Here is a 5,988-nt window from a genome sequence, read left to right as displayed (position 1 = left end):
AAGTCGAACAGGCTAAAACGGACTTACCAATTACAGCACTGCGCAATCACGCCATGTGCAAATATGGTAGTTAACGTGCGCGTGAAGTGTTCCGCGGAAGTCATTGTATCACGTAAGCACACGCGCGGAGGTCATTGATGGATATCAATAACCTCCGCGCCGTGTCGTATATCATCTAACAAGCAATTTGATTGGGACGCACATACATGTATGGCATGATACGCGGAGGTTATGAATGTATGTTATGTGCTCCGCGTGCAAACCTTTGTAATGCTCCAGTCTAAAGAAGCAATTTATCACTCGATATCAAGCTTTCATGGTAAATACAGGAGGTTCACTATTTCGGTCTCCATAAGTGACAAACTATATGTCATATTTAACATAGCACATGGCAATTCCGAGTTCGTTCTCTAGGTCTAATATCTTTGAGAAAGATACACTGTTGCCAAGTGGAGATAAGCTACACTATGCAGTTTCAACTCCTCTTAGATACAAGGAGGGAGGATTTTTTTTTTGACCAAGAGTACACAATAACAGTTACTGGAGAACATTAGGCCTAAATGTGATGTGGTCAAGCAATACTTGTAATGAGCAAGAACGTTTCCACAAATATTGGTGTCTATAAAAATGCTTAACAACCCATCAAAAACGATATGGCAGGGATGAAAGTGGCCTGAAGTGACTTGGCAGGAAAAGCCTGAAAAGCGCATAAATTTGGGCTATAAAAGCCTCAAAATGGGCTGAAAATATATAAAAGTGCGGAAATTTGGAGTAGCAAAAGGCCTGAAATAAGGCAATTGCCTGAAAACTGACATCCCTGGATATGGGCATGAGCGTGACATAAATATGTAGGGTTAAATTGCATAGGCTTTCTGATTTTTTTTTTTTTCGAAAAATTCTATTGACATCAAGGTTGGTACCAATCATGAGTCAGAATGGGCTATTCCAGATGAAATCCATACACCCTGTATGGAAGACATGATCCTAATCTCCCACACAGGGAGTGTGAATTTCAAATGGAGTCACCCAATCAGGTAACCCCACTTACAATTCACACTCCCTATGTGGAAGATTATGGTCATGTCTTCCATAGGGGGGTTATGGATTTCAACTGAATAGCACAATATAAAGAAACTCAAACTGAACATGTCAACATTTGTCATGATTCAGTTTTTGTCTGCAATTTATTAGGCCATACATAAATCTGCAGTCACTTTGAAAATGTGTAGGATATCCTGATAAGCCAAACACACCCCTCCCCGGGTGAATCACTGAATGGCTCCAGCAAAAACAAAAAGTTTTCGACATCATTCGCAAAAGCTTATAAAAAGTTGTCAGAAAACGTTTAAATGTTGGGTTATATAAAGGGTATATTAAGGGTATAAAATGTTTTCATAACATTAAAAAACATTTTTTGATAATCTACTACCCAGCAAAACACACAATGTTTTACAGAAAACGTTTCAATGTCGGGTTATATATAGGGTATAAAAACGTTTTAATAACATTCCAAAAACATTTTTGAAAACTTATTAACAGAATGTTATTTTGGGGTTGAAAAAAATATTTTACAAAAATATTTGCAAAAAAATATTTTACAAAAATGTTTGCCCAAAATATTTGCAATAACGTTTTAACAACGTTTTCATGACCTTTATATAACCCGACAGTTAAATGTTATTAAAACATTTTGAAAAAAAAAACATTTTAAGAACATTTCTGTGTTTGTTGGGTGCAAATATTTTCACCTAATGTAATTTAAGTGTTGACAAAATATTTGGCAAAAATTGTTTGCAAAAATAGTTTACAATAACATTTTGAAAACATTTTAAAAATATTGTTGTAGTGTGTTTTCATACAAAACATTTTAAAACGTTTTCATGACCCTTATATAACCCGACATTTAATGTTATGAAACGTTTTTATCTAAACCAAAACCCAAAATATAATTTATTTAAAACATTTTCACAATGTTTTTGTGTTTGCTGGGGAGTAGCTACTTTTAAGATAGAGCCAAAAAAAAGTTGTTTGTTTGTCCTCCACCCCCAGCTCCTCAGTTTAATGCCTGACCATTTTTTTTTCAAATTTTTTTTGTAATAAATAAAAAATTATTTTTTTTTCTTCAGATTTGGAGTATCTCTGGACCTAGCTAGAGCTAAATGCTAGGATCTTTCTAGGTTAAAAATAAAAAGCTCCCCCAAAACACTTTGTATCTTCAATATGCAAAGTTATAATTTGTTTTCATGTCATAGTCTATTATTATTAATGACTTCAAAATACATTGGATTTATATCCATTTTGAAATCATTAAAAGACTATGACATCAACACACACTATAACTTTGCAAATTAAAGAAACAAAATGTTTTTTAAGTCACCATAAATGAATGTAGCTTTTAGCTCTAGCTACAACCCTGGACAAAAGGGTTGGAATGAAATTAGTACGGTATTGCAAATGAGCCCCCGTTCCCCCGATCAATGTTGAATCCTGACATTTTGTTCATGTGCGCTCAGTAGTACCCAACATTGATTGGTGGGGCAGGGGGAGGTATTGGGGGTGAGGGTAATGTTTAGACTTGACACTCAAGAAAGTGCCATTTCATCACTCTAGAAATAATGAAAATATGGCCATTAGAAGGTGCACATTCTATTTTTCATTCCAACCTATTTTGTCTAGCATTGTATTTGAAAAGTTGAAAAAAAATCATCTAATTTTGGTTTTTTGGCCATAAAATGAAAAGTAAATAAGATATGGACCTGCAATTTGGAGGCTAAGCAGCTCTTATCATTATCCTTTACCACAAAAAGTAACAATAGCTAATCCGTCATATTTAGGGACTGGTCACTAAAATTCCTAATATCCTATTTTTGGCCCTGTTTAGAAACACAATTGATCACTTTAAATGCCAAAAAAATAATAAGTCTACAAACTTGTAAAACATTATTTAGATCAACAAAAATCTGAAATCTATTCTGTATAAATAAATACTAAGGAAAAATAAAATATCGGGATCAAAATAAAAAGCGACCATGCAGGATTCGAACCCGGCTGTCAAATCTGCTCGTTTAACTGGTACGCGCTCTACCAATGGAGCTATTTAATGTTACTCGATTTGTTTGCGATAATTTAGACCATATCAATGTATGAGTTTTACGGTATGCAGACACAATAAAGATTTTAATACTATGTCCCTATACTGTTTACAGGCTTGCATACCGTGCATTTTTCTATTTATGTCAAGTTTTGGAATCTAATTTGTGAAGAAAACGTCTGAATACCGTGGTTCTCTATTCAATAAGCCAATTATTGTTGCATAAAACAAGTGGATTAGTTTAAAACACTTTTTATTCATTTATAAAGAATCTCTAGTACAAAAGTGCACGTAGAATTACAACGCCTCAATAGCTCAGTGGATAAGGCGACTGGCAGTTAACGGAAGGGCTTGGGTTCAATTCCGGCATTTTTTAAAATTTCTTTTGTTTTAATTTGCTTTTGCCTATGAATAAAAATTAAATTAAATGCTTCGTTTTTGTACTGAACATTTGATTTTAATTTTCCTTTCTTCAGACTTACAATAAGAACAATATAGCTATAAAACCTGTAAAATATACTACACATGTTAACTATCTACTGAAGACGAAATAATGATTTTCTATGTATTTTGTATATTTTTAACTTCAAAAACACTTATTTCAGTTTTTCATGTTCTGTTTCTAAGATTATACTTTCATGAATTACATTTATGATATTTCATTTACATGTAAAGGGTAAAATGAACATTTCTTGGACGTACAACACTTATAATGCAATATATGACGTTATATGAGCTACTTTAGTTGAATTGCATGAACTTCAAATTAAAGGCTGCATGTACATAAATTGACCGCTCCCTTACACTAGTGACACTAAAACAATTTTGGTTTTGTCATTGAGGAAAAGACAATTAATTTTTTATTTTGATGTAAATTTTCATGTAAATCGGACAAAGAATAAAAAACTATAGCTATAAAACATGTGTCATTATGTAATTTCGGTAGCCTTAGAGACAACCCTGGACAAAAGGGTTGGAATGAAATTAGTACGGTATTGCAAATGAGCCCCGTTCCCCGATCAATGTTGAATCCTGACATTTTGTTCATGTGCGCTCAGTAGTACCCAACATTGATTGGTGGGGCAGGGGGAGGTATTGGGGGTGAGGGTAATGTTTAGACTTGACACTCAAGAAAGTGCCATTTCATCACTCTAGAAATAATGAAAATATGGCCATTAGAAGGTGCACATTCTATTTTTCATTCCAACCTATTTTGTCTAGCATTGTAGGTCCAGGAATACACCAAATCCGAAAAAATTAAAAAAAAAAAATTCCGTCCAACCGCACCTCCTCTTTCAAAGCTGTGGAGGACAAACAAACAATTATTTTTTTTGGCCTAGACGAGGATTGTACCAATGAAGAGTGTACCAATCTACAACTGCCCCACCAAGTCATCAGCCTCAGGCTCCTGTTGTTGTGACCTGGATGACCGAGATGATCTTGAGCGCTGACTTGATGAGGGTGTCCTCCTGGTGTCCTGAAAGATAGAACAGTTATTCAATGTAAATAAAGTGATAATAATGTAACTGTATAGCTATATTTGACAGATGTGTCCAATGGGCTATTCCATTTAAAATCCACACTACCCCTGTGGAAGATTTTGGAAATATTTTCCACAGGGGGAGTATGAATTGCAAATGGAATTAACATATTAGGCAGCTCCATTTGAATTTCATACTCCCTCTTAGAAATATTCAAATTGAATCTTCCACTGAGGGAAAGCGAGATACAAATGGAGCTGCTAATATGTCCATTCTATTTGAAATTCATACTCCCCCTGTGGAAGGTATTTCCAAAATCTTCCACAGGGGTAGTGTGATTTAATTGAATAACTCAATGATTAAACAGGAGATTAAATTGATAAATTCTCGACCATGTTTACATGCCACTCAAAGGAAATTTTGTTCATATTTGGCAATTCCAGTTGAAATGCATATTACTTTGAAAGACATGACTCTAATCTTTCATAGAACTGGCTCCGTTCCCTCTGACCGCATCAGCAAGGATGAGCGGTGGTTTTAGGAGTTGGATTGTCATCATTATGAGCGGTGGTTTTAGGAGTTGGATTGTCATCATGGTACAGTACTTTGAGCACGTAACCAGTGCTAATCTTTCACACAGGAAGTGTGAATTTCAAATGGAGTTTCAAATGGGGTTACCTAAATGGGTGACTCCATTTGAAGTCTACACTCCCTGTGTAGGAGATTAAGGTCATGTTTTCCATAGGGGTGTATGGATTTTAACTGGAATAGCCCCATTACATGAAGGACACACCAAAAGTGAACCTTTTGGATTTTGCTGCTAGTATTTTCTTGACATAACTCAATTAAAAATGATGATGACGTATCCCAAACTTTTATTTTGGTATCTTTGAGATCGGAATCCAAAAGTACTATTGTTAGGTTACAAAAAACAACTTTGTTTCTCTTTGGATGCATGCATTTTGTTTTGGGGAACAATTTTACAGCATTTTGTTTTTGATTTGAGAATAAACAAAACAGAAGATACTTTAAAAAAAAAAAATGATGGCAAATTTTTTCAACATATTTCTTTCTCAAAACATTTTGGTTGCAAGTAATATGAAATCACAAAAATATCCTATAAAATTTAATCTATAAAATTCTCCTAATACTGTCAATTTTCATATCTAACCTGCTCTGCCCTGATTTGACAATAAATATCAGTGATTTGAGTCATAGGTTTACTTTGTGAAACTTTAGCTGCCCGAGCCAAGTAAACCACACAGACACACTAAATGCCAGTTGATAAACAGTGGTGAACAACAGTCACGATCATGATGAGTTTGACATCATATACACTGTATTTTGAATATGTTTATGACTGGAAATTTCCATTCGTAACTTTTATTTCATAATTTTTCACCTGGGGCGATTAAT

This window comes from Amphiura filiformis, chromosome 18, assembly GCF_039555335.1.
Source record: "Amphiura filiformis chromosome 18, Afil_fr2py, whole genome shotgun sequence".
NCBI classification, from domain to species: Eukaryota; Metazoa; Echinodermata; class Ophiuroidea; order Amphilepidida; family Amphiuridae; genus Amphiura; species Amphiura filiformis.
Note: the sequence above shows the minus strand (reverse complement) of the source record.